This window comes from Schistocerca nitens, chromosome 3 (assembly GCF_023898315.1).
Source record: "Schistocerca nitens isolate TAMUIC-IGC-003100 chromosome 3, iqSchNite1.1, whole genome shotgun sequence".
Lineage (NCBI taxonomy): Eukaryota > Metazoa > Arthropoda > Insecta > Orthoptera > Acrididae > Schistocerca > Schistocerca nitens.
This window is the reverse complement of record NC_064616.1, coordinates 412,014,031-412,027,051: the sequence shown is the minus strand read 5'-3', so window position 1 is coordinate 412,027,051 and position 13,021 is coordinate 412,014,031. Positions and strand designations below refer to the sequence as shown.

At 41.8% G+C, this 13,021-nt stretch overlaps 1 protein-coding gene across 1 annotated transcript in view; it reads left to right on the top strand.

Annotated features, from left to right (window-relative positions):
- The first annotated feature begins 908 nt into the window (after positions 1 to 908).
- LOC126249618 (inositol-pentakisphosphate 2-kinase-like) overlaps positions 909 to 13,021 on the top strand; it is a 106,410-nt gene continuing 94,297 nt past the window's right edge. Inside the window, exon 1 of the mRNA XM_049951287.1 lies at positions 909 to 1,038. The gene's annotated coding sequence lies outside the window, so the exon portion shown is untranslated. The remainder of the gene's footprint in view (positions 1,039 to 13,021) is intronic.

Genomic DNA, 13,021 nt, shown 5'->3' with positions numbered 1-13,021 from the left:
TTGAAGCCACGTCAGGTGATTATGTGGATATGCAGACGATTTAATCCCAGAAGGGACTCCCGGCTCACACCGAGACCCTTCCTCATCCCTCGTCGCTCCCAAGTAGACCTAATCCGTTGCGAGACCCACGAGAAAGACAGGCCGCGGCGCGTACGTCACGAAGGTATTCCTGAACTCGCTGGCTCGCTCAGCTCAGCAGACAAAATGCGTTTAACTCGGAGCTGGGCGGTTAAGTACTAACGAGAATTGCATCTTCCACTGGAATCTGCTATTATGAAGTCTTACTGATTAACAGTACTACAGCAAAATTTAATTTAAGATCAATACTCGATATAAATGGTACAACGGCTTGTTTACAGCATTTAGTCTCTTCTGCTTAACAGTACTCATTACATGCTGGAAGTGGTGCCTTATACAACTGATAATCATTTTACAATGATTTTATTTTATTGTACGCCAGTACAGCCGTAACAAATTCTAATTAGGCCCACGGACTTCCCACCATTATAGGACTAATAACAGTAACATTCCATAATAGCGGATTCCAGTAGAAGATTCAGTTTTCGTTTGTACGGACACGCCTAGTTGCTAGTTAACAGGTGTAGAAACGCAGTTTGTCTGCTGATTTGAGCGAGCGAGCGAGCGCAGGACTACCTTCGTGACGTACGCGCCGCGGCCTGTCTTTCTCGTAGGCTTCGAATCCGTTGCTTGTGACGTCACGGTGGGCAGCAGTAGCGCGCCAGTGAGACGAGACGGGGAAAGGTAGCTGTGTAGTGACGTAAATCCGGCAGCAGCAGTGGCTGCGCGAGATCGCGAGGCAGACGGACTTCGCGGAAGGAGGCACCCCTCCAACCCCTCCCCCACCCCCTCCCGCGCCTACTGCCCCACCACAGATCTTTCCGGCGGCACCGGCGCCGGCTGAGGCGTGTTTGGCGTTCAGTCGTGAGCCGCCAGCCACGAGCAAACCAGCTGATTGCCTGCTGCCTGCACAACCACAACACGTACTTTGCTGTGGCTTCGCCTCTACGCGACTAAATAGTGAGTTATTCCAATTCATTCTCTCTCTCTCTCTCTCTCTCTCTCTCTCTGTGTGTGTGTGTGTGTGTGTGTGTGTGTGTGTGTGTGTGTGTGTGTCCACCACGTTCGTTGCTACTGACTTATATGACTGCTAGTATTCTGTAACTGGTACGTCTTACATCGATACGTATGTCTAGTTAAATGAAAAGTGGCGTCTATTGTCCTACAATAGGCGCATAGCCACTGTACGTGTTGGAGTACAGCTTTAACTTTAGTGCTTCAGCTGACTGTTGGGACATCTTCACTGCCAAATCAACGATGTAGAATTCATTCACAGGTACAAGTATACTTCTCATTGACATCACAATAAAGATACTCCCACAGTCAGCTGAAGAGCTGAAGATAGTGAACTTCCATTTCACTAATTTACCGTACGGCGTCTAAGTACATTTCAGTGTTGAATTACATTACAATATTTTTAAACACTGAATACTCATTCATAAACAAACATCTAGGCCTTGTATACTCTTATATTTGATGGACTTTATGGTCGTAATCAGGAATTCCTGATACCCCCCTCTCTATGCTCTAGTGCTGCCTTCTTCTCTGATGTGTTGGATATTTCAGTTAACTATGAGTTCATTTCTTTATCAACATTGGCCTCTGTAGCTATCATAAAATCAGACTCATCTAAAACTTATTCAGTTTCTTTTTACAGAATGCTTAACGAGAATAGTTGCCGTCTCTGGGGAGTTCTCTTATTCCACGGAAGTTAATTGGTGCAGCATGTAATAACTGACTGAAAAGTGCTACTGCTTAATTTATAGTTGTATAATGATAAATCTTACTTTTTAAACACATACTATGTGGCAGTTTCTATCAGAATAATGTATAATACTACTAGGAGACTTACATATTTGCGTCCTATTAAATATGTTGCAAACGGCAATGCGGGAATGTCACCACAGGGGTAAATAAAATAAATTGTGAGGCCGTCTTGACCGGGAAACATAAAAATTCATACCAATGTAAGTCTAGATCGGCCACAAATTTTTGTCTTTGCTCTGTTGTTTGAAAATGTTCATTCGGAGGGCAATAATATAAGAAACGTTTTTTGTCACCTCTGTATGTTGTCGATAACGAGGGTTCGTGCGTTCGTTTCCTTACATCACACCAGCTACCGATATTATGGTGGTCATCTGTGAAAACGTCAGGACTACATATGGCATACAAAGGGCCTGCAAACAACACAGTACATCATATAGAAGCAGGACTTAGATATCCAAACCCACTCCCATTGTCCACAATTCGAATTAATCCATGAACTTTCGTATACCAGACGCCAGAGTTGCGCGAATATTCCTAATGGATCCAGTTATATTTTTAATATTAAGTGGATTAATTTTTTCGTACGTTTGGTAACATAATTCACAAGAAATCGCAGCGTCTTACATGTCCATCACCTCACAGTAATAAGCTCTTATGCGATACGTACAAACAGAGAGTTGTGTTCATTAAGTATACCTGTCTGAGAGATTTGTTGATTGTGTCGCATCCAAGCTGAAGATATTTCTTACAAACGAATATACCACCCCGTTTGGTTTTTACAGTTGTATGTCAAGAATATAAGTGCTACAACAGCGTCACGGGAAGAAGCATTCCCTAAGCAGCAACGACCCCCTTGACTGCCTGTAATGAACAATACACCAATCACCTCTTTCGGGTGCCTGTAATAATGTGATAACAATGAACTCATTGTAATCGGTGTGAATTAGTACAGCAAAGCGTCACAAGTATCGACTGATGTCGAGTGGTCAGAAAATCGATCTCTCGTGCAGTGGCACGCGACACGGGCAGGCTGCCCAGCTCTGCGAAGTCTGCTGTAATTGCCGAAAAACTAAGTTCGGCTGAGCGATTTACTTCCTCCAGTACATTGCATCACGTAATTCCTGTATTACAATCATTTGGATTTGAGAATCATGAAGGAAAGATATCCCTAATGTTATTGTTTACTGAGATGAGGACTAAACTGAGATGAATGATGAGGAGAACAAGGTAAATTTAGTTATATTTTAGTGTCAGAACCGGCCAAACATCTTGTCTCTATGCTTTGTTTCTTTTTCAGGTTACACTTGATAAGTTTTAGGATAACAATTAGACAGAAGTAAACAGAAATTACGTCATTTTAAACCACCAAACAGAAAATGCACAATATACGCTTACTGTTGAGTGCAACATAAAAATGTAAAGGCTGAATATGTGTGTCAGCAGTTCGTGATCTTGTGGTTAGCGTTACGAACTGTCGATCACGGGGTCCTGGGTCCGATTCGCTGAAGGGTCGGGGTGTGTATGTTGTCCTCATCTAATTTCATCGTCATCGACGCGCAAATCGCCGAATTATCGTCTCATAAAAAGAATTAGACCAGGCGGCCGAAATTTCCCAGAAGGGGACTCCCGACTAAAAATGCCGTATCCACATTTCGTTTGTGTACGTGTGGCATTCCACTGTAAGTGTGGCTGGCTTGAGACTGATGAACTTACTTTTTCCTCCGGATGAGGTACTCCGTCTTCTCCACAACTTAATCGGTAGAAATTACTTGACGCAACCCCTTGTAAGAGAGAAGTAAAAAAAGACAGGACATTTAACCCTTTCGTGGTTATGGGGTACATATGTCCCACTAAAGAAGTACGCCGGTCTGAGCGTCCGTATCTCATAGCTGTCTAGTGCTAGTATGTAGCGAGATGCTTTCGGAACTCGGGAAAAAATCCTACGGACCATGGGGAAGATGTATAGAAGGCTGTGAGCGATCAAATGGGGCGTCGTGTGTTTATAGTGTGCCTGTCTCACGAAAATCAGATCAAATCACCATCTTCTCCATTCCAAGAATACTGAAGTAATTAATTGTAGTTTCTTATATATCATAGACATCGTTTTGAAACGTTACTACGCACCTCAGCAATTCTACTGCTTTGTACATAATTTGTGTGTAGAGGGACGTATATGTTCCAGAAAACTTTATAGAAAACATTGGTGTGTGGCACGTCAAAGCCGTATTCAAATGCTGTGTTGAAAATTTGTCGAGGAGGTCGTTGATGCTTAGGGAATGCTTCTGCATGATTTTGATTTTCGGGAGAATAATTGTGTTTTGTTACTGTTCTTTATACGTTTTTCCAAATTGCCATCCTGATAAAATCGTTCTAATATTAAAAATTTAACTCTGAAAATCCTAGGTTCACACGAAAACGAGGATCTAGTTAGGTTTGCGGGAGACATGTTTCCCGCTTCATCGATTATCAAAATCGGGCAACTTAAAATTTTTTTGGTTGTGAAAGAGTAATATTTATCAACAAGGAAGACAGTTTTTGACCTTGTATATGTCATACAAATGTAAAATAAAATTTAACCGTGAAAGGATTAAATACATAGAACAGTGTGTACGCCTCCAGATCGTTGTTCACACTATACATCAAACCTCAGGATCACATACGATGTACAGTGGATGCTGATATGCGTTGGTCTATGTTTGGCGAGACTGTGTAGAGCAGAGTTCCCTAAACTGTGTTCCTCGAAAACTTATTAATAACTTGGCCTTTTTCCCTTCTTTTGACGATACTTTTTTTCATTTTATTGTGGTTTCTGTGTTATTAGTTATGATTTAAAATTTAAGTAATCACTGAATCCAACAAGTTTTTCTCATTGTTAAAAATTTTACTAACCTTCATAATAAATAAGGTGTTGCATCGAAGTACCAGGATTTTCAAAGTGTTCCGTCTGAGGAAAAGTTTGGGAACCCCTGGTAGAGTGACACCGTACCGGATGCCTGGCAAACAAGTCTCGAGTGTGGAAGCTGTGAAAGAATGTGGAAGACGCCAGTGTTAATTTGAAACTGACACAGTTTTGTAAGCGTGAAACTACTGGGAAAGTAAAGGCGAATGCCCTCTGGCTGGCCAAAATAATTGAAAATGCGCGCAGTGAAATGGTGCAGCAGTGCCTTAAAACGACGAATCAACATCCCACATCTTATGACTTGGACAGTAGGAAAGACAACAACGAAGGTAATACTAATATACAAGACTTTTTTAATGAGCTGGAATATTAGTAATACTAAGCATTTACATAAGCGCAGCAGAATTAGAGTGACAGAATGAAACTTTTTTATAGTATTACTTCTGATTTTTAAAAAATAGTGGAGGACCGGAATCTTGATATAAATCATCGCTTGTTTGGGAAACGCTCTGTCACCCAAGCTTTTTTATTTTAATTTGGGCCTCCGACATCACCTTCGAGTTCGCCTAGGTAGCTGTGCAGCCAGCGCGGCGGATTGCTAAACGAAGGGGCCCGGTTTCGATTCCCGGCAGCGTCGAGATTTTCTCCGCTCGGGAGCTGGGTGTTGTGGTGTCCTTACTTTCGTACCGTCATAATTGACAGCTGAATAAGCACAGCCGAAAAGCCAATAAAAAATGGCTCTGAGCACTACGGGACTTAACATCTATGGTCATCAGTCCCCTAGAACTTAGAACTACTTAAACCTAAATAACCTAAGGACATCACACAGCACCCAGCCATCACGAGGCAGAGAAAATCCCTGACCCCGCCGGGAATCGAACCCGGGAACCCGGAGGTGGGAAGCGAGAACGCTACCGCACGACCACGAGATGCGGGCGAAAAGCCAATAAATTAAAAAAAATTCCGTCTAAACCACCTTACTCTTGCCGAAATCGCGTTCCACGGCGATAGCACTTTACTGAAGTAATTAGCTTTTCAAGGCGATCTACTAAAATATTTTTACTTCTTGGTTGTTTCGAAGGCGTGTTAAGAAACTGTGGCTGATGCTTTGTCTATGCCGATGAATAGCCAATCTTCTGAATGTGAAACCTGATAAAGAATGACTTACTGCCAGGAATACAAAAATAAAATAAAGCATTGTACACAGTGAATTATGTAAATTACTAAAACAATAAAAAGTAGACAAAATTAAAACTAAGAAGAAGAAACAATAAGATTCCTAACGATCTAAAATCTATAGAGATCTGGCAACAGAACTTCATTTAAAGATATCATTTATCGTATTGTTCTAGTCATTATGCGAACTTTTTCTCCATCTCATTCCAGATCTCGTATTGCTCGATAAAGGTAAAATGGTAGGTGCAGGATGCCACCGCATGATATGCCTCACAATATTGGGGTGTCGCTAAGCAGAGTCCAAAATGTTTATCCCTAGTAGGAACTTTGTCTGTCGCAATTCACACCATCTATAGAAGACTGTTGTAGGCACTAATTTTATTGGGGATGCAGGAGGACAGCGTAGGTTATCTTCAATCAGAAAGATTCCCAACAATTAGTAATAAAATGATATTTATTAAAATTGGAGAAATACTCGCCGGCCGCGGTGGTCTCGCGGTTCTAGGCGCGCAGTCCGGAACCGTGCGACTGCTACGGTCGCAGGTTCGAATCCTGCCTCGGGCATGGATGTGTGTGATGTCCTTAGGTTAGTTAGGTTTAAGTAGTTCTAAGCTCTAGGGGACTGATGACCACAGCAGTTGAGTCCCATAGTGTTCAGAGCCATTTGAGAAATACTCAACTAAAATGATGCTTCTTCTTGTGAAATGTCCATTACAATTAGATGTTTGAAATTATTACAAGTCCTCTAAAGCATCCTGCCACTGCGGCTCTGAGTGACGCCTTCGTAGAGTCCACAGCTGGCCTTCGATGCCGACGGAACCTAAGTCTCGCACACGACGGAGCAACACTGCAGCTTGTAGACTCGGCGGTAATTGGACGCTGCACACGACTCGGCACACTGAACAGAACTGTCCGGCGTGGCTCAATGCTCCGGTATTTAACGAGGCATCGACCAATCGCTATCCACACATGTAATGCCCCTGGCGGACCTCGGTATAGTTCGTACTGCCGACCCACACAGCTGCTGCGCTACCAGTGGAGCCGCTAAGCCAAGCGCGGCTTATCGACTGTGGTGCGGCACTCTCTGGAGTCGTGAGTACAGTCGCTCAGATGTGGCGGCAATACTGTGGGGTCTGTCCAAAGAACAATATATTTTAGTGGGAAATATGGCAGTAAAGATTTTTCTTTTTTTATGCGAGCGCTATAAAATATTTAATGTAAGTCATCGTTTTCAACACTTCAAATAAATGAACTAAGCAGTACAAAGTAATATTAAAAATAGTGATACAGGAAACACGTATAATAGAGCCTATCGGAAAAGCCAGGACTATGTGGAAAAGAGATTGGTTCTGTAGTTTAGCGGAATTCTTGTCAGATTCTATGTTTTTTAGTGTATAATCATCGTAGCACATTTTGTCATAAAGCGTTATATGCAGCTGTAAAACATTGTATTTTTTCATTTGAAGTGCTTTATTATTTTCTTCATACAAGGAATTCATGTAAGACCCTGCCTAAAAAGTATGAAACGTTCATGATGGTCATATTTAAGTAGTCTGAGATAATATGACAAAGATTCCCTAACTGGAGTTTTCTAAAAATAGTTTTCTCTCTTGTAAGAACTTAATTTTCTAAGATTATGTCGTAAGAGGTGCAGTGACGACTGAGGAATGCTGTAAGTTTTTATTCTGTTTATTATTTGGATACCCTGAGGCTTGGAAGGAAAAAGATGGTCTCCTAATACATTCTGGCGCTTCCAGCCACTTCGAGCCAGTGTATACGAGACAACACCCTACCCACACATGCCGCAAGCCACCATACAATAATCGCAAAAGCTATTTTAGGAATTTTGATGCTGTTTTCAATAACGGATAGACATTTATGAGAAAGAATTTTGTATATAATGTATTATAGCCACGCCACACAAGTGGTCCGCCGTAGATACTTAGTGCCGCCCGTGCGAAGCCGGGGAGGATTGCTGTTGTTAATCTAAGCTTCGTCCTCTGGCCCTGTTGGATGATTCAAAAAAATGGTTCAAACGGCTCTGAGCACTATGGGACTTAATTGCTGAGGTCATCAGTCCCCTAGAACCTAGAACTACTTAAACCTAACTAATCTAAGGACATCACACACATCCATGCCCGAGGTACGATTCGAACCTGCGACCGTAGCGGTCGCGCGGTTCCAGACTGTAGCGCCTAGAACCGCTCGGGCACTCCGGCCGGCTTGGATGATTCAGCCGGCCGTTGCGGCCCAGCAGTTCTAGGCGCTTCAGTCCGGAACCGCGCTGCTGCTACGGTCGCAGGTTCGAATCCTGCCTCGGGCATGGATGTGTGTGATGTCCTTAGGTCAGTTAGGTATAAGTAATTCTAAGTCTAGGGGACTGATGACCTCAGATGTTAAGTCCCATAGTGCTCAGAGCCATTTGAACCATTTTAGAGGGAAGGGGGAGGTTGACCTTGAGCTTGGGGGTGATCGGGCAACGATGCAGCCTGGGCCCGGTGATCAGCTCACTATTGTCGTATATATTCTATTCAGCATTTAACATTCCACTGCCCATTCAGCATTTAATATTTCGTTGTTGTTTATTTCCGAATTTTACCACATTTGTTTCGTTTATTATCTGTGTTGTTGTTGTTAAAGATTGAAAATAATTCCGGGATATCACCCCTAACAGTTCTGTAGTTATACAATTGTATGTTTGTAATATCTTTAACCTATCTTAAATTCTGTGTATTCCCCTCCATAACAACTACAGATGACTCGCTTTTGGTTCAGTGATGATCGGCATGTAACTGTTTGTGGTGAACAGAAGGGTACTCCAAACTGAAGAAGCTCTCGGGCAGACGAGGTTTATACTACACCATCCAAATAACTTTACCCGTAGTGTTGTGCACACTTTTCCTATTAAGAGGACGCCCATAGCCCTCCAGCGGATAGCGTATGTCAAGAAATGTGCACCCGAGATCGTTACAGAATCAACAGAACTTCTGCTTTAAGCCTTCCTTGAAATCAGAGCACCACAGTCCGTCCTGGGGACGATGATACAAATCGAGATTTGTGTTTTCGCGTGTTAACGGCGTTAGCTGCCTTCTACACTTCACAACTTCGGAAAACTACCGAGACGAAACGAAAACGGCTATTGGAGCCAGACGACGGGTATAATTGGTGCCATCATGACCCACGACTTGCATTCGGCCATAGCCAGTGGATTCAATAGTTGCCGGTAGAGCCTTCTCCAAATCTCTGACGAAACGGAAACCATGTACCGTTCCTTTCCTTAACCTTTAAATATTTTCTAACCTGAAGATAACGGTGCCACGCCGGCTTTTACCAGTGAAATATATAAGGGATCTCCCCAGCTGAAGTGCGTAAGAAACATTCCTTAATAAAAAAAAATGAAAAAATCAGTAAAATGTTTTGTGAAATGATTTGTCTAACATTAAGAAATTAAATAGATTAGAGAAGCGTTTGATTCGTCTCTTTTATTGTAATCATTATGAGCATCACTCAAAGGCGTGTCAAATGTTTCTCTAATTTATATTGTTTCTTGTTGTTGTTGTGGTCTTCAGTCCAGAGACTGGTTTGATGCAGCTCTCCATGCTACTCTATCCTGTGCAAGCTTCTTCATCTCCCAGTACCTACTGCAACCAACATCCTTCTGAATCTGCTTAGTGTATTCATCTCTTGGTCTCCCTCTACGATTTTTACCCTCCACGCTGCCCTCCAATACTAAATTTGTGATCCCTTGATGCCTCAAAACATGTCCTACCAACCGATCCCTTCTTCTAGTCAAGTTGTGCCACAAACTTCTCTTCTCCCCAATCCTATTCAATACCGCCTCATTAGTTACGTGATCTACCCACCTTATCTTCAGCATTCTTCTGTAGCACCACATTTCGAAAGCTTCTATTCTCTTCTTGTCCAAACTAGTTATCGTCCATGTTTCACTTCCATACATGGCTACACTCCATACAAATACTTTCAGAAACGACTTCCTGACACTTAAATCTATACTTGATGTTAACAAATTTCTCTTCTTGAGAAACGCTTTCCTTGCCATTGCCAGTCTACATTTTATATCCTCTCTACTTCGACCATCATTAGTTATTTTACTCCCTAAATAGCAAAACTCCTTTACTACTTTAAGTGTTTCATTTCCTAGTTTAATCCCCTCAGCATCACCCGATTTAATTTGACTACATTCCATTATCCTCGTTTTGCTTTTGTTGATGTTCATCTTATATCCCCCTTTCAAGACACTGTCCATTCCGTTCAACTGCTCTTCCAAGTCCTTTGCTGTCTCTGACAGAATTACAATGTCATCGGCGAACCTCAAAGTTTTTACTTCTTCTCCATGAATTTTAATACCTACTCCGAATTTTTCTTTTGTTTCCTTTACTGCTTGCTCAATATACAGATTGAATAACATCGGGGAGAGGCTACAGCCCTGTCTCACTCCTTTCCCAACCACTGCTTCCCTTTCATGCCCCTCGACTCTTATAACTGCCATCTGGTTTCTGTACAAATTGTAAATAGCCTTTCGCTCCCTGTATTTTACCCCTGCCACCTTCAGAATTTGAAAGAGAGTATTCCAGTTAACGTTGTCAAAAGCTTTCTCTAAGTCTACAAATGCTAGAAACGTAGGTTTGCCTTTTCTTAATCTTTCTTCTAAGATAAGTCGTAAGGTTAGTATTGCCTCACGTGTTCCAACATTTCTACGGAATCCAAACTGATCTTCCCCGAGGTCCGCTTCTACCAGTTTTTCCATTCGTCTGTAAAGAATTCGCGTTAGTATTTTGCAGCTGTGACTTATTAAACTGATAGTTCGGTAATTTTCACATCTGTCAACACCTGCTTTCTTTGGTATTGGAATTATTATATTCTTCTTGAAGTCTGTGGGTATTTCGCCTGTCTCATACATCTTGCTCACCAGATGGTAGAGTTTTGTCATGACTGGCTCTCCCAAGGCCATCAGTAGTTCTAATGGAATGTTGTCTACTCCTGGGGCCTTGTTTCGACTCAGGTCTTTCAGTGCTCTGTCAAACTCTTCACGCAGTATCTTATCTCCCATTTCATCTTCATCTACATCCTCTTCCATTTCCATAATATTGTCCTCAAGTACATCGCCCTTGTATAAACCCTCTATATACTCCTTCCACCTTTCTGCCTTCCCTTCTTTGCTTAGAACTGGGTTGCCATCTGCGCTCTTGATATTCATACAAGTGGTTCTCTTCTCTCCAAAGGTCTCTTTAATTTTCCTGTAGGCAGTATCTATCTTACCCCTAGTGAGACAAGCCTCTACATCCTTACATTTGTCGTCTAGCCATCCCTGCTTAGCCATTTTGCACTTTCTGTCGATCTCATTTTTGAGACGTTTTTATTCCTTTTTGCCTGCTTCATTTACTGCATTTTTATATTTTCTCCTTTCATCAATTAAATTCAATATTTCTTCTGTTACCCAAGGATTTCAATTAGCCCTCGTCTTTTTACCTACTTGATCCTCTGCTGCCTTCACTACTTCATCCCTCAGAGCTACCCATTCTTCTTCTACTGTATTTCTTTCCCCCATTCCTGTCAATTGTTCCCTTATGCTCTCCCTGAAACTCTCTACAACCTCTGGTTCTTTCAGTTTATCCAGGTCCCATCTCCTTAAATTCCCACCTTTTTGCAGTTTCTTCAGTTTCAATCTGCAGTTCATAACCAATAGATTGTGGTCAGAATCCACATCTGCCCCTGGAAATGTCTTACAATTTAAAACCTGGTTCCTAAATCTCTGTCTTACCATTATATAATCTATCTGATACCTATTAGTATCTCCAGGATTCTTCCAGGTATACAACCTTCTTTTATGATTCTTGAACCAAGTGTTAGCTATGTTGTTTCTTACTTTTGGACAAATCATTTCGCAAAACAAATGATCGATTTCTTCTCTTTCTTTTCAAGTTCTGTTCAGAAAGCATGGTCTTATTAACATTCATTTTCTTTCCTAGCGTCTTCTGTATCAGGAATGTCCAGAATTTAGTACTTGAGTTGAAGGAAACCGTTTTCTTAGTGGACTATCACATCAATTTAACTTTTTACGCGCAAGATAGCTACGTCTTGAAAAGATAAAACTTTTTGACACGTCATTTTGGCTTCCTAGTGAATGCTGTTCTAGAAGTGTGTTAAATTTAGTACGTGATTCGAAGAGAGCTATTTTAAAACTAAGATATCACACCACTGCAGCTTTTTTACGCAAAATACGTGCACTTTGAAGAGATGAACTTTTTCACACCTCATGTACATAACTAGCAGTAGCTTTTCGTAAAATATTCCATTTTGCCGTCAAATCGCTAAGGTTTCCTTAATTACCGTGATTCTTTAAAACTTTTTTTTTCTTTTGCTCAAAACTAGACATCACGCTGCTCAATGTGATACCCATTTGTCCATTTACCATTCTTCGTCGGATAAAAACCTATTGTTATAGGGGACCTTGTTTCCGCTCCACTCAAACATCTGACCAAAAACATACACACACGCAAAAAATGGTGCTAGACTGGGAGTCAAGGAAACCAACGACAGCCGGCCGGTGTGGCCGTGCGGTTCTTGACGCTTCAGTCTGGAACCGCGTGACCGCTACGGTCGCAGGTTCGAATCCTGCCTCGGGCATGGATGTGTGTCATGTCCTTAGGTTAGTTAGGTTTAAGTAGTTCTAAGTTCTAGGGGACTGATGACCTCAGATGTTAAGTCCCATAGTGCTCAGAGCCATTTGAAGCCAAGCCAACGACATAGATGAAAATTTGGTGTTATTTATAAGTTATAAACTATTGGACATAAGTTTCGCAAAGCCTTCGAAGCAAAAAGGAAGTTGTACAATATTCGTTAATTACTAGTTTCTCTGCTCGATGCTGCATTTAACCTAGTTGCACTTCAAATTCACAGTGCATGTGCTTACCTCGTTTCAGGGGCATACGTACTATTTAAATCGGACCGTGACGCTAAGTTGGCTGGTATGTAACATCATGGCCCGATTCCAAAATACACAAGGAGAGCCAAAAGTGTTCTCTTAGCGCCGTATCTTCGGCAACAAAGACCTCTTATTCACAGGCGATCGTCTTTTAA